Below are 17,854 nucleotides of genomic sequence, written 5' to 3'. Positions count from 1 at the left end.
AGTGGCACGTAATAATACATCAGGACCAGTTGAAGGTTAGTCTGCAGGCCTCCTCTGAGCACCCGTACCAAGCCACATGCATGGCACCTTAACCACACTTTGGCTATGTCTAGAGCCAACTGGCACTGAAACAGCAGTAACCACACTACCCTGATCAAGTGTCTCACACTCTACCTGTCCAATATCTGAAAGCTCAGTGGAATAGGTATGCATAGGCATACTGACTGTACCTGATAGAAATCCAGGGGATGGCTGAATAAGAACCTTATTGTCGGGTTCAACCTCTGCTCCCCCCCCTCCCCGACTGTGCCTCTGTTTGGCCACCATCATCTTTAGAGGCTACCCATACTCTGACATCAGGTAGTAAAAGTCCTACACTTCCACTGTTAGGATCACCTGTGATAATAAGCAACAAGCACATGAACAAAATTAATATTGCACTAAATATTAAACCAGTTTATATGATAACAAACTGACACTGGTCCCACTATCACAGATTGTACAGCAATACAGAAACTCATTCCACCCACCTCACACATACAGAGAAATGCATATATCTGGTGAATGGTCATCAAAAAGCCAAAAACATTTTTTTTTTTTTTGCTTACCATGTGCAGAGGACTCCACACTTTGTAGGGATAATGGTGCTGGAAGAATTGAAACAAGGGAAGAACAACAATTAAACATCACAATGGGAATAACACAGGGGAACAGTGAGTACACATTTGCCTATATGTCCAATAAGATTACTTTTAACTGAAATGTTGCTTATACATCCACCTACAGCCGATGTGTAATCAACAACTATGTTGTATACATCTATTAAGTTATCAATAAGTAAAGTAAAAACAAAAATCCTCCCATGAAGTATTAGTCAAATTTATATATTTTACTATGCAAGCAAATCTAGACCTTGCCATATGTAAGCTTACCTGGAAGCTGCTTTGGGATACAGTTGTCCTCCGTGATATATCAGCACATGTTGATCTGCAGTTTCCACTGAGCCATCTGGATTTCTGACAATGGACAGGGACTCTTCATTTGGGTCAGTGGGGACTCATTTGCAGACCCCCCCCCCCAGCCAGCTGGTCACAGGCAACTGCAGCTGCTCTCCTTCAGGCTGATGAAAGCATATCAGTTGAGCAATGATGCACATCATCATAAGTCCTGTTGTGACCCCCCGATGCACATTATCATAAGTCCTGTTGTGACCCCCCGATGCACATCATCATAAGTCCTGTTGTGACCCCCCAATGCACATCATCATAAGTCCTGTTGTGACCCCCCCGATGCACATCATCATAAGTCCTGTTGTGACACCCCCCCCCCACTGCATTGGCAATGTTAATTAACTGGTTCCAAATCTGAATTCTGGCAACCATATCCCAATGTCTCAAGTAGAAAGGCACCATGGCTCCTGAACATGTGCACTTCGCTAAGAAGTAAAACATGCTACTCACCAATTACAAATATACAACAACTTTGCACAATTTTGTCCCTCTGTGTAAATAAGCCACTTCAAACCATCAGCTCAAGTCACATAATATTTGTCATCTGTTGTCTATAGACTTTGGCAATCTGCTTTAATACCATCAATGGCACAGCAAACTCAACTCAGGAAAGCACTGCTTGTATTCCATATGCTTTATGAAATGGCACTGCATGGAGTATATTTAAACCCTAATTCCTTCTTAACAAGCAGATTGTATTGGGACAAATCTCCTTAAAATGGGCCAGTTGAATTTTTCCCTGTTGGCTTTAACAGGTATAAGCCTGGAGGGGAGAAAAAAAACACACACACATTAATGTGGTGGAGACCTTAAGTAGTCTAAATTGTCCACACACATGTCTAACATGTGGCCATAATGCCCTCAAGTACATCTGCACATGTAAACTAACACCTTCCAAATGGATGAGTATCCCAACCACGCAATGCTGCTAGAGAAATTAGAAAATCATTACTGCCTTCACACTTCAGCAAAAGTGCTGGTTGATAAACAGAAATGCATATTCCCCAATCTCACACTTTACATACTCTGCCACCCAAGACATGCTTTGTTTATAGCAAGACCTTTCTAGACATATTTCCTGTCACTACCTTACACCCATCAGTAAGAAAACATCAACACCGACAGATTAACACCAAGGACCATTAACATAATACTAACAGAATAACCTTGCTCACATATACACAAACACACATATGCATGCGTATACATACACACCCACATCTTACACATACAAGCATTCACTTCAACACATAAAATCTGCAAAAGCCCACACATTTAACTATGCATCAATGCACCCCCCCTTGCTCACACACATATACCCATGCCGCATACCTTTCACAACATATGCCCCACTTATATACAGAAACACATCTTATATAAAAGAGAGATGCTCAGTCTGTCAACGATGGTCCAATACTTTGCTCACTCTTGAAGACTATGCATACTGACATATGCATATGCCTATTCAGCTGATGTTTGTTCATGGCTAAGCTGTATTTAGACTCTGCCCCTATCTACTCCCTGTGATGACTATATAGGTTGAACTGGATTACTTCACTGAATATTCTTGAGCTGAATGACTCAGGCTGCCATTGCACATGCATCTAACCCCTTCCCCCACAACTGGGAGCAAACAACATCAACCGAAGCCTACAAAAGCTGAAACCACCAACAAAACCAACTCCAGGAAGACACCATGAATTTGAAGCATCTCACAGCACTAGCCTACTGTCATACAACTCAGTAGAAATGAAGGAGCTATCACTTTTAAATTAACAGTCCTTGTAAACACTGCAGCAAAATCCTGGAATGACAAGTAAGAGCTGGAGCTAGGATGCAATGATTACCCATGATTAGCACCATCATGTCCAAGCAATAACACCTAGCAGCTGAAGTTGTACCAGATACAAGACTGTACCTAGCCAACATTTCAATCCTAATTCCTAACATAACTCACAATTAGCATAGGATCAACTATCCATACAATCTCTGAATTTAGCAGCACAACTTCTAAATGTCCATGAAACTATGCTCTACTCAGGACATCAGCTACATGCAGCGAGTTACTGGGTTTATGCTGAACTTGTAACTCATTACCTGCCAAGACCACCATACTGCCCCAAAGAGTGTGTGTGGGAGCTGCCATTACACACACAAGGGTTACAATGACTCACCTATTGGCACTTCCCCATCTGCTGAAACTCAAATATCTGTGAAAGCCACCACTGCACCTGTGCCATGAGTGACATTATTTGTGGGTTTTTCACACAGCCCGGGAAAAGCCAGAGCTGTCTCCAATTACAAAACCCCACTGACCACCCTTATAACCATACATGGAACAGCTCAATTAACAAACCCATACAATTCATAGAACCGGTCCAACTCCACACATGAACTACTGCAGAAAACAACATTCCAACTATAAGAACAAAAGAAACTCCAAAAAATGTTTCATTGTTCACTGCTTCACACCCCAAAACAATAAAGTCAGCAAACTTGTCGTTTATTTCTAAACCTTCCAACCCTTTGCTTGGATAGCAAGCAGTTGTTCACACATTAGCTAACCAGTTTATCAACTGGCAGACAGCACCTTTCAATACTTCTCTGAGGGGCTGGAAAAGTCACGGGGGCATCCTGTTAGTGGCAAAATGAAAAGGGGCCTCCTCTCAGAGGAACCATAACCACCAAAACGTTAAAAGGCTTAGTAGAATTACTGGGTCCACATCTAACCGTTAATGGACAGTTTAGATGACATCCAAGATGGAAGCTAAACTGTCAAAACTTTAGGAACTTAGGTGCTTTTTGAAGTACTTCATTCACCGTGAAAACAAAACTGATACTTGAAACGTTGCCATTGCTCTTACTCAATTGGCACACCACTGTCTATATTTTGCCATTCACGTCAACCTAATACATGTCACCCTCTTTCCAATTTTCTTAAAATGAAGTACAAACTGTGAAAGCAGAAATAGTGCCCAATTCCCATCGCTACTGTTTACTGCTTTTAGTTGACTGCAATATTTTCCATATTCCCTTTAGTATACCAACAATTTGTTGTTTCTTTGGACTTAAATACTATTAAGTTTGTAGTATGTACATGAAATAATGAAACACTTGTCTCCTGATTGTGTTAGACAGATAATACGCAAGTATCAAAAAAAATTATAATAATCCATGTATTACATATATACAAACCACCTGTCACCCTCAATACCCAGAGGCCTACCTGTTTCTGAATACCTACAGGTTGTCATAAGCGTATCTTGCTTTAGCAAGTTTACACCAAAATGTGATTCCTTCCCCAATTACACTTGCCTAAACCTGTTAAGCCCCTCCCTACCCTTACATCATTTCCTCCCAATCCTCCCTCATTCTCATTTTAACCCTTTCACCCCCCACCTTCTTAATTCCCACTGCTATATTACTGACCCCACATGAATATGTCCCTGGACAAATTGGTTTGTTACCAAACCTCATTTAAAATGAAGTTTATATTGTGAAGTCTTCTCATATGTTATTTTATTAACATCCAACTTTAAGGATATTTGGCATTTAATTGCTTAATGATTGTGATTGGTTGACTGTGTCTTATTCCCTTTTGATAGTTTCTTGAATATTTTCTTTGTATTGCACTGAGGAAGGGTGTTCTAAACTGAAAGCTTTGCATTATAAAATAAATTCTAACAGCTTTTCAGTTTGTGGCATTGTGGTCCAGATGTGTCTTGGAATTGTAACTGTTTTTGCTGTTGTAATACATTTGCACGAGTTCCATTCTGTTTTTGGACTTAGGCAGTCAAAGAAATCATCATAGACCTTATCAGAAAGGACACCAGTAATCTCCTGACTGTGTGCACAACCCATTTTTGACTTTTTAGGGATACATCATGTTTGCTAAATCTTTTTGACTTCTTCAAAAAAGTCATAAAGGTCATGGATGAGAGATAGACTGTGCATCCCACCTTACTAGACCTGGCTAAGGAATCTGACATAAATACCCATTCTGACATTACAGATAAACTGTCTCAGCTAGCTGTAAGCACATATATCACCAGGTGGGCAGCCAAATGGATCACCGACAAGACACATACTGTCAAGGTGTGAGAATTCACCAAAAGAAGCTAGTGACCAGGTCTGTACCACAAGGTTCTGTACTACTCCCTTTCCTGTTCAGTATTTACTTCCCAGTAGGCAAGAAAAACTTAGACAGCCTTTGTCTTTTGTGGATGACTGTAAAATATGGGCAATCATTGATTCCATGAACACTATTGATATACTGCAGAAACTATTAATAAACAAAAATGTTTTGTGCCAGAACCATGGAAACACCCTAAATGAACACAGAAACATAATTATTCCCTTTTGAGAAGCAAATAACCAAGCCAATTGCAATACAGACAGCATATCCCTGTACGTACACTCAGTGGTATGTGATCTGGATACTCAGTTACACAGTAATGGGAATGTTGACCATCATGTGTCATGTGGTGACAAATCCCTTGTATGTGGCACAACTCATAAATAGGCAATCCGCAGCAATGGACATTATAATGTCACTGAACTCAGCCCTCATCACACCAATAATTGAGTACAATGCATCCGTTTCCATGTACCTTAACACACATCTGCAACAGCTGGGCCAACACTAGAGGTTTTACACAATAAGAATACATGGTGTAAACAAGAAATCATATGCAGAAAACTTTAAAGCCCTATCACTGTATTTTACATACAACAGCCTGCTAAAGCTCAAGCTGTTTCTGGCCTACAGGGTACTGTACAATCATTAACAAAAACTGCACAAGGGTCACTAATTTCAAGGATGTAACCTAGCCTCTGACACAATAAATTGTGTTGGAGAGATAGATACATCTATCAGACACTACACATTCTCTGGAACATGTTTGCCAGTCATGTAAAGCAAAGGCCTTTCCTGACCATCTTGAACTGCAACATAGATAAATGGACGATTATTCATGATTGCACTACTGGTATTGTTCCCATGTCCTTCATGGACAGAGACAACTGACATTAGATAACATTGCATAGCATAGGTCCATCCCTGTGTGGACACTGTTCACATAGCTATTGAAAATTGTGTAACTCATGTTAATTATGGCTAGACATTTATGGGATCTTGGGACTTTAGCCCAGTACTCTCATATGAACCTATAAACCTATAAAGTTCAATTGTATGCCAGGTACATCTATAATGTGACAGTGCAACATCACAGACATACCAGTACATCATGTCAGTATTATCACTTGACAGTTTGCATGAAGACATATCCATGCATGTCAGGATTTCATGGTAGTATAAAATTTTCCATTGCAATATCAGGGTCAGTGATTGTGTGGCCCATGTCTTTGGTTTGACATGTGCTGATAGAAAGTGTTCTCCATATATTGTCTGGTATGTGAACAATATCACAGTGACAGCTTCCTCACACATTGAAGCTAGACTTGGAAGTGCTGGAGTATCTGTGCACATGAGCATGACTGATGCATTCCCATGAGTCTGACATAATGCTGTACTATCCATTAGGATTGATCACTTCTGAATTAACACATCAATTGCAGATGCTGCGGGCAATATCCGTTGCTATTACCTGTGGCAGATGAATGCAACACACAGCTGTGTGTAGGGTATCTTGTATTACAGTGTTGTTATCTATATGGCTGATAGCCTATGTCATTCAGGGGCGCTTTACTCAAGTTTATCACTTTTAGCACAGTGAGCTCCCACACGTCTTATTGGCCATATATAAGTATTCTTTGTAATGCATAAACATTAGCAGTTAAAAGTGCAGACTTCCCTTCAAGGTGTTCCACAAGATGCATGTGTGATACGTCTTTCTGTAATGCACCAAGTAAATGCACAGCTAAATGAGAACATTGATGGCATGGGTTTCACTATTGAAGGTGCAGATTGTGGCTTATGTGTCATGCAAACATCTCAACTGGACAGGATTGCCCCTAAGATAAACTAAAGGTGTAACTCTGCCCACTTAACACCTCTAAAAAGTGGTCATTTTTGGGGAAAGTGGGTTGAATTCCCCTTATACATCAATGACAAATAATTACAGTTGTACAAGTGTGTTCCTTCAGAACATGTATAATAACTAGCACCCACATATTTTATGTCAAAGTCAGACACACACACACACACACACACACACACACACACACACACACACACACACACACACACACACACACACACACACACACACACACACACACACACACACACACACACACACACATATATATAGATTGAGAGAGAGGTAGATTTGAAATTAATATTTTGCTTCCATGTTATGAAAGGGCCTTACCTGCCGACGATTAAAGTTTCTCATGTTGACCCTTTTCTCTGACATTACTTCATTATTCCTAATGTTTTACAATGAAAAGGATACTTTGGAGTTTTACTCTCCAAACAGTAGTTTGAACACTGCATCTTTTATTCCACCATCCTTCATTCTTGACTCTACTGCATCATAATTTAAATATTCCTTCTGTTATAAAGATCAAATATGACACAGGTTATTTCAAATTCCATAGTAAAATGTAGCTCAGTGAAAGATCTGATACAGCCGCTTTTCCATATAATTACTTAACCGAGTGATGACAAATGGTATATTATATAAAGAGTCTGCAGCTATAATTAGGAAATATACTAAGGCAGACCATTATGCATAATTAGTGTCATGAAATGAGAATTATATCCATTTCTTCAAAGTCAAATATCAAATATTTCAAATCCAATTATATTGAAAACATATATATTCTTAATTGCTCATAAAACAAAAATATAATTTTTATGTGACAAAATCACAAATTTGTATACATTTAATTTTTTCTACACAGTTATTTAGTACTAACCAGCTAGGTCTGCAATAAGGCTAACTACTGTTATGTAATGGCTTGGACTATGTCCGATTTAGACAAAAAGTCATAAATACCATCACATACTGTGGGGTGTGCGTATGTCAAATGTCTTGATTATAGTGTTGCCTATGAATATCACAAAATGAATCATTTGTGCCTGACTGCATATCTCTTGTAGATTTAAAACTATAAAATACTGAATTAATTGGGTTTAAATAAAGCTGTTTAGTCTGAGGCACTATTGCCTATTCTTTTTTAAAACACTCACAGTCTCACACCCACATGCACAGAGAATAGTCCACCATCCAGAGTCATTTTATTTATAATATGTTATTATAAAATAACAGTGAACAGTTTCCTTGACCTCTGAATTGGTGCGTGGCATATATCTGAAAAAATATAGTTATGTAAATTGCAATGCTTCACTTTACCTAAAAATGCTTTAAATTGATTTACACAGCTTTCATTTTATAGAAGTAGAGTTAGTTTGCAGTTCAGGGACAAAAAGTGATACTAAATTCACAAATACAACACTCCAGATCTAGTCAAATGTCCTTGAGAATTTTAAAGTGCATGAACTTGAAAGATTACGCAGTCTGAGAATTAAAATGGCTGTGGCATTCTTCTCTGACTTTAAGTTGTTGGTAAACGACGCTAAGCATCATTTGTTTAAATGGCTTCAGCTCATTACTGGAGTCATTCTATTTAATTTTCATGAAACCATTCAGAGTACAATAGACAGTAAATGGGACCAAAGAGCACTATTGTGAAATGTAACAAAATACCAATGGCCTTTTGTTATAAAATTAAGTCTTGATTCGGTTCCATTTCCTTTTCTTTTCTTCCATAGCTTATCAGATATCATATAATTATGTGAACCTCCCACCCCCATTGAAATTACTTTGTCAATGATATGGAAGGCACGGCATTTTTTAGACACTGAATATTTGACAATCAGCCTCCTTGTCTACCTACATATTGTCAGCTGTTTCCTCTACATAGGTTAGCATAAATTCTGGCTTACTGCACAGATGTATCGTTGAATACTTTAACAGGAAAGCACAAGTAATAGGCGATTATAATGCAGTCCTGGCTTTTCATGTCATCTTATTTAAAGAAGCCACTCACGATTTTTCAGTTTTGTAATGGATTGAGCAGATGTGAAATGATAATTGGAACTTAGATGTCTGCTAAAGATGGAATGCCCAAAGTATTTCTGTGTAACATAAAACTCTGCGTTCTCTATCCTTTGACATCCAAGTCTGATGGATGCAATTATGTCATATAAATTGCATACATAATAGAACGTGAGGTCTCATTCTCTTAAATGCCACTAATTTTTGCTTTTCAATAGATAGGTTGGGGCTGTGGTTGTCCAAAAGGAATCTAGATATTCTAAACATCAGTTCCAGCTGTTGATAAATGCCCTTGAATTTAATGTCTGCAAAGAAACACATGATTCGTGGATAACCTGTGATACATATGATGTGCAAAATAAAATAGTTTTTGTAATTGATCATTAATTTGCAGTTTTCATAAATTAACAGACTTTATTAAAGTAAACATTTTCTTAATAGATTTGTGTGGAAAATATTATACTCACTGGAACTATATTAAAAATATATAAAAATATCAATTGATGTAGTTTAATAAAAAAGACATGTGATACTATATGCTTACGTTTTTCAGCTAAGGAAGTCAGATTTGGTAATCCAGGAAGATTGCTCAGCTGATTCTGCAACTGTACAGAACATCCAAGGCCTCATATTTTCAAATGAAACCTGTCTAAGTGAGCAGAATGTAGCTTTCAGTCAGTCAGAATAAGTATACCAAACGAAGAATGGGATGAATGTCTTTCACAAAGGATGTTGTTGTTGTGTCTTTCGGCTTTTCCTGGTTAGGTGTCGCCACAGCAGAACTCCGGTCTGCTAATGATTGGCAGTAGATTTTTACGTGCCGAGTTGCCGGCCCTGACACACAACCTTCAACGTAGGTACACCCATTCACGCATGTCTCCACACAGAAGACGCTCTAGCTGAGACTCGAACAAGACAACGTCTTACTGTGAGGCAACAATGCTACCGCAGCAAGGATAATGTGGTCTGTTTTATTTCAGATATAACCTGGAAATAATTACTGCATTATTAATCAACTTGCAGGCATTTCCTAAGACAAATTTCCTATGAATGTGCATACAATGGACTAAGGATGCAATCTGCACTCTGGGAAAAAGAAGGCATTTGCAATAAATTCCCTAATCTGTGACTGTGTTAGTCCCAAAAGGCAAGTGACCTCTCTTCATAGGAGACCTGAAAAAAAGAAAAGAAAACAGAAGTCACTAATAATCAACTCCTTAAACTGTGTTATTTTAGACATTACAAACTTGATATTGAGAGATATTTTATGTCTTTTGGCAGATAATGTTAAGGAACAATGATTCATATATAATCATTTTTTTTCGAAAACAGCTAATCCTACTTTGATTATCAGATTATGACTGAAATGAAGGGCTATTGAGTTGTTAAGATGAATGCATACGTGTATCCAGCTCTGCTCCACTCCCACAAGGATCATGGTTTCATACTGAATGATCTTTTAACTGTTAGGCAGCCAAAGGTGCCAGGTGGCCTACAAAGACTATTTGCACTTGTGGTTTTACCCTGAGTCTGTTTTTTTTATATCACTACTTATCTTCTGTGCAGTAATACTTACTTTATCCAACCTGACAATAATTCTGATTACCTTTAAGTTCCTGGAAGTTATGCAGGATTACTATTCTGAAGATATTCATAATGGCTGAATATCACTGGTGCATGGCAACGGATTGAGATCCCTTCGGTGATATCCTCCTATATCTTGAGAGTAGCCTTTATTTACCAAATGCAGGCTGTTTATTTACCCGGATTCTTCATTTTATTCCTGTTTAATAGGAGACTGCAGCTAAGGGTAGTAAGTGTTTTTGTTGTGATTCATAGAAATGTCTTTGACTTGATCTTTGATAGCATTTCCAATCATACATCGTCATCAGTTATGTTTTAATTAGCACCTCTTTTTCAGTTTTCCTTTCGGAGTCACCTTCATCATCCTTGTAATGTCTCAGTTTTGTAATGAATTGTGCAGATGTGAAATGATAATTGGAATTAAGATTTCAGCTAAAGATGGAATGCTCAACATATTTCTGCATAACATAAAACTATGTATTCTCTATCCATTGACATCCACTCTGACAGTTGGAACTATGTCACAGAAATCGTCTATATAACAGAATGTGAAGTCTCGGTCTCTTAAACGTCACTAATTTTTGCTTTCAATAGTTAGGTTGGGGCTGTAGGAGAAACATATTTGATAAAATCTACTGAAAAAAGAAGAAAAAGGGAAAAGAAGGAAGAGAATAAAGGACAGCCGTGAAGACGTTACCTAATACACGCTTTCAAGAGGGCAGTACCAGCACTGACACCACACAGTCATTTTATAAATCCAAAGATTAAATAATAGCAGGACTGATAATTGTCACAGGCTTGATTTTATTCACAGATTGGTTGCTTCAGAGTTATATCGCTGATTATTTATTGACTGCTGACATTGCTTGAATTTGGTTTTACACTAGTTTATTGTTATTGTGGTCCTCTCTGGTCACAACAATTTTCCTGTGCTACATTTGGCCTGTTACATTCTGAATTTCTTTTAGACACTGTTTGATGGGCACTTGATTTTCTGACTTCAATGATTTGCAGTTTTTTATCACCCTGGAAAAGACAAATACTTCAACAATGTTACTTAGTTTTTCTGTTGCCATTCATAAACATACAGATGGCCACTTATAGTACAAAACAATAAAACTCAAAAAACATTAAAAAAGCCAATACCTGAGAGCAACTACTATGTTAGGCAGGTTTAAACTATTCGGGCTACCAAAAGTCCACTCTTCAAATTTTCCCTTAAAACTACCTTCCTCGAACTATACTACTGATCTAATCAGCGTATCCTATAACTAAATGATCATCTCCACTTGACTCCAAGTAGACTATTCTCTATCTGTTAAACCTAGCACTTGCTCCTACAGTACTTATTACCTTGATACGGCACTCTTGTCATAGATAGTACCCCAAAAAGGTAACCCCCCATTTCTCGGTCACTCACGTCCCCCTGAATCTTTTTTAAAGTTTTTGTCTATCCTACTCGCATGTCGAGGGATCAGTTGCTAGTATCCTCTCCTGCTCAGCTGGTGAACAATACTGAGGCAATGTTACAATTGCCTCATGTACACAGACAACCCTCTCCTCCTCCCACAAAACACAAATACATAGATGCAACTATACGGCCAAACTGGAGGCTGAGCTCTCTCAACACAGGACTGGCAAGACCAGTCAGGAGGAGAAGGTTACCACACACACTATAGACCCAGTCTCACATAGCACCATTACAACCTCAAATCATACACATAAACACACAAAGACATACTCGGAGGCTCTGATCAAAAATCTACCAAAACAGCAGAGGCCACCAAAGCAGACACCCAAACAACCACCACCTCAGAACACAACACCTGCAACACATAGACCTCACAGTCAGAGTGTCAAACAGTCACAGCCCTTAAGGCCAAACACAATGCCAGACACACTAGTCATTGGTGACTCCATAGTCAGACACACTGACGTCCCGCTCACCAGACTGAGTAAGGAGAGGGTCACAGTAAGCTGCCTGTCGGGTGCTAGAATCCGCCACATAACGCAAGCACTCAGGTCTCTCAACAGCAAGTACAAATATGACTCAGTCATTGTCCACGCTGGTGTAAACGACCTGAGACATACCTCCTTGGACTACATGAAAAGAGACATTGAGGAGCTCTCTGATTATGTAGCCCAGGCAGGTATGACCCTGACCTTGAGCAGTATCCTACCTTCACCAAGAGTGATGCCACAATACAGAGATAAGATGATCAGCTTTAACAATTGGCTTAAACACTGGTGTCATTCAAAGGGGATCCAGTATCTGTCTGCCTGGGATGACATGCTGGACAAGCCACGCAGGGACGGCTTGCACCTGTCACCCTGGGATTCCGGATATTGGCAAAGGCTCTTGCCACCCCATAGTGCCTTTTTAGGCAAGGCTCAAATTCTAAACCTACCACCCTAGAACACAAAAAGGAAAAAACTAAGGGTAATGCTGCTCAATGCCAGAAGTCTAAATCTCAAAATGCACTCGAGGCCCTTCTCAGTATGGAGAACATCGATGTCTGTGCTGTGAGAGAAACCTGGTTCAAGGCTCCTGAGAGCACCCCAGCGCTATCAGGTTTTACCTCATACCATGCGTTCCGGCCCCAAAATCTGGACAATACCAAGAAAGGAGGGGGGGGTATCCATATTCATCAAGGACACCCACACCTCAAGACTGGTGGCAATGCACGATGCATCGGAGACCATCCAGGTGCAATTAACCATAGGCAAGACTGCTTTGCAAATTGTAGCATGTTACAGGCCACACTCACAAACTCAGGAACCTCACATGGCCTTCCTGAAAACACTAGAGGGGATAAATGTATCACCAAACACCATCATACTAGGTGACTTCAATTACCCTAATATAGACTGGGAACACTACTCAAGCCCAAACACCCTAGCCCAAAAGTTCCTGGAATTCATAAACTCAAATGCCATGGAACAACTAGTCACCATCCCCACAAGAGGAGATAACATACTTGATCTCATCATCACGAACATGGGAGCACAATGTTCAACACCGGAAGTATACCCCTCACTGGTGAGATCAGATCACAAACTAATCTCGCTGGAGGTCCTCATCCCACCCCACCTGAAATAAAAAGACCACAGTAAAGAACTTCTCAAAAGCCGACTTCACACTTCTAAAGACTAGTGTGGTCTCCTTTAAGGCCCCAAGCGGCGGAAAACAGTACTCAAGCCGCTGAATCACTTACAAACACCTTCTACCAGCACCTGCAGGACTGCATGGATAAGGCAATCCCAAACAAAACAAAGACTCTTAGTACCAAAGGCAAGCGTCCAGTCTGGTGGACCCCAGCCATAAACAAACTCTACAATAAAAGGAGGAAGCTACTACAAGATAGAGCAAAATCCTTAAAAGGTAAGACACCCTTGATCACTATAAGTAAAAACTAAGAGCTCTCATAAAAACATCCAAAGCAAATTTCGAGAGAAAAATAGCTAAAGACTCAAAAGACAATCATAAGGCCTTCTTTAGCTATGTTAGAAACCTAGGAGGAAACTCCCAGATATGCTCAGAACTAGTTCAAAATGATGTGAAGATTACTGATCCTACAGACATTGCCAACATACTGGCTGACAGGTTCAGTGCAAACTTCTCCCCCTCCTCCCCTCTAAAAGGAGAGATATCTATACCAAACGATTGCAGCCCCCAAACATCTCCAGCCCAAGTGAGAACTGCTCTCTCCAAAGCAAAAACACAGCATCCATGGGACCTGATGGTGTCCCCGGCTGTGTGCTCCACGAACTCAATGAGGAATTAAACCCACAGCTAGGACAGCTGTTTAATCAAAGTCTTACCTCTGGACCAGGGAGTGGCGCACTGCAACTGTGGTCCCACTTCACAAAGGCGGTGCCTCCACCGACCCTGGAAATTACTGCCCATTAGCTTGACAAGCCTTATCTGCAAAGCCATGGAGAGGATCATAGTGGACCTCATAAATAAAGACATAGGAATTTGCAGACTTTGGATCCAACCCAGTTTGGCTTTGTCAAAGGCAGATCATGCCTTTTAAACTTGGTTGACTTCTTGAAACAGTCACCAAAGCCATTGATGAGGAAAGGCAGTCCATACAGCCTACCTCGATCTGGCTAAGGCCTTCGATACAATACCCCACTCGGGTATCATTGAAAAACTCATCAGCTTAAATGTTAACCCATACATCACAAGATGGGTTGCAAACTGGCTGAGTGACAGAACCCACAGGGTCAGAGTTGCTGGCGCCATGTCAGACTCAAAGCCTGTCACAAGTGGTGTCCCACAGGGCTCAGTCCTGGGCCCACTCTTGTTTGGCATCTACTTTTCTGAAGTACAAGCAAACACAGGAGGGTTATGGCTGACAAAGTTTGCAGATGACTGCAAACTGGGCGCCATAGTAGAAAACACATCTGACACAGATATCCTTCAGAAGGGTCTCACAGAAACGGATAACTGGTGCCAGAGCCACGACCTGAAGTTAAATTCCAAAAAATGCATAGTCATACCCTTTGGGAAAAACAAGGTTACCCCTAGCTACCAAATAGGTGGCAATCCACTGAGCACAGAAGAAGTCATCAGGGACCTGGGGACCCAGGTTGATAGTAGTCTGTCATTCGACACCCATGTAGCTAAAGAAGTTAGGAAGACCTTCTACATCGCCCACCTTATCATGAAGGGATTCTCATCTAGATCAAGGGAGGTCATAGTATCCCTTTACTCATCAGACCAATGATTGAGTACAATGCCCCATTCGGGATGTATCTGACCCGACACTTGCAGCAGCTGGAGAGGCCACAAAAGTTCCTCACCAAAAGGATAAAGGGTATCAAAAATCTGTCCTATGCTGCCCGACTGAAAGAACTCCAGCTCTATTCAGTGCTTGCTCAGAGGTGACCTTTGCCTAACATACAAGGCCATGTCAAACCCAGATTTGATGAATATGCTTCACCTCAAAAAATCTAGATCCATCAGAGCCATAAGGGCGGGAGACTTAAACCTCGACACGGCTATTAATAGGACGTGCTGGAGGGATAGATTCATCACCCAAAGACTCCCTATGCTGTGGAACAAAATCCCGGTACATGTGAGGCAGAGCACCTCGCTGGCCTTGTTCAAGAGAAATCTTGACCAATGGATGGGAGATCGCAGATATACCCCAGGGATTACCTCAGTGTCACTGCTCGACAGAGGCACAGCAAAATAATGGGTATAGTTCCCCATACTAAAGCAAATGATGGGCTAGGCTTGTAAATGCCCTCGGGCAGATAGCCTAGTATGAACCTATGAACCTATGAACCTATGAACCTATGTTATTTCTTGTTTTTTTTTTTTTTTTTTTTTTTTTTTTTAACCATTTTGCAACATTGGTGTAGAGGAATAAAGTCATGACTAAGACCCTGTGACTTAATCATAAGTAGTGGCCTGTCTTGCCCATCTATCTTTGATCTCCCTTTAGTGGGGAAAGTTGGAAGCATGTGCTTATGACACACTTTCCATGGCTTAGAAAACAAGCCATACAGGATCTTGTTTTTGCATCACAGCCAGAGCCATTGACATGTATCACAAACATGCTTTGTGCATCAACATGTTGAATGCTGGAGAGCATGTGTAGGGCTCAACACAAAAAAAATAATGTACAGATGGACAGAAAATAAGCTGAATGCTGAATGATTGATGCCGTAATTGATAAAAGCAGTTATTTATGTTATGCATTTATCTTTAACTTTGAATATTTATAAGTGTTTGTATTTTTTCCTATATAGTTCTTGTTCACGACATAATTTTAAAATGTTTGTTCCTGGGCCAAGCATATGAAGCTTATTGTAGCTGGAGACAAAAAATGTTCAGTCTGTAATGTCAATAAAATACAGCCATGTGCAAGGTAAAGTAGGAATCTTGGCTGTGAAATTATTGGATCAGCAAGAAGGCTACAGACATTTTTCTTGCAGAGACATACTATCTGCAGTATGTTCTCTTACAACAGTGCATTAAGTCTTAAAAATACAGATTGAAACAACTTCATCAATTTATTTTTCTGGCCTTCTCAACTTTCTTATCAGTACTCCTACTGATGACAATTCATTGAGCAGTGCAATATTTTCTTGCAGATAAATAAACATGTATTCATTCATTTTCTGATAACCTATTGTATCCAATTTAGTGTCAGAATGGATTTGGAATATAACCTTCCATTCAGTTTGCACCATGCAGGAAACAATTAATGGGCAGGATATCAGTCTATTTGTGGGGGCTATATACAAATACACACACACACACACACACACACACACACACACACACACACACACACACACACTCACAGTTCACACATGCACACACACTCACAAGCACATTCTTATAATGATTTGTGGCACATATACCTAAAGGCACTTTAGGAGGTCATCAGTTCACCACATGTATGTCATTGAGATATTGGAAGAAATTGGATCTGCTTCAAATGAAAACAAAATGTGGTCAAAAGGAAGACATGTACACACTACACAGAAGGCAACAAATTTGTGAATCAGCCTGAAAAGCCAAGTGCTGTGAGACAATGGATTCATGTCTTTAGGTTAAACTCTTGAAGTTGACACCGACAGTCAGAATATCAAATTCAAAAATATTAAAAACAGAAACAGTTGTTAGTTGTTTTTGCAGGGAGGCAAGCCCTCCGGCACCACCAACTTCCTCTGCTAATTAGATATAAGGGTCTACTTCTAAATTTTAAAGTTTCAAAACTTCGAATGTTTATGGTCCAGACCAAAAGATCAAAGTTTTGAAACTTCGAACTGTTTAAATGGAGATCACCATATAGTGTGGAATGGTATATTTACCATTTTTCTTGCTGTAGTGTGATCTCGGAGTTGGTATATTTAATTAGCAAGGGGTATGGGGATACAGGGGGGGGCTTGCCCTCCCACAAAAATGTAAAAAAAAGAACTTTTTGTTTTTATTTTTTTTTTTACATTTTGAAGTTTCAAAACTTTGATCTTATGGTTTCGACCATATGAAATTCAGAGTTTTGAAACTTCAAAAAAAAATAATAATATATATAAATATGTATAGAGACAGAGATTAACCCTGAGATCACACTATAACAGGGAAAGGACCACTTCACTGATCCCCTCTGTACTATGGTCATACAATGCAGGTTTCCCATTTCTCCCTGTAAGTCAACATTTCAGATGTCTATGTTTGGGATTCAACATTACCAATCATGACATTAAATCTGTCAA

Source organism: Protopterus annectens, chromosome 5.part1, assembly GCF_019279795.1.
Source record: "Protopterus annectens isolate FY-2018-M chromosome 5.part1, PAN1.0, whole genome shotgun sequence".
In the NCBI taxonomy this organism is placed as follows: Eukaryota; Metazoa; Chordata; order Ceratodontiformes; family Protopteridae; genus Protopterus; species Protopterus annectens.
The sequence above is the reverse complement of the archived record's forward strand: the minus strand, read 5'-3'. Positions refer to the sequence as shown.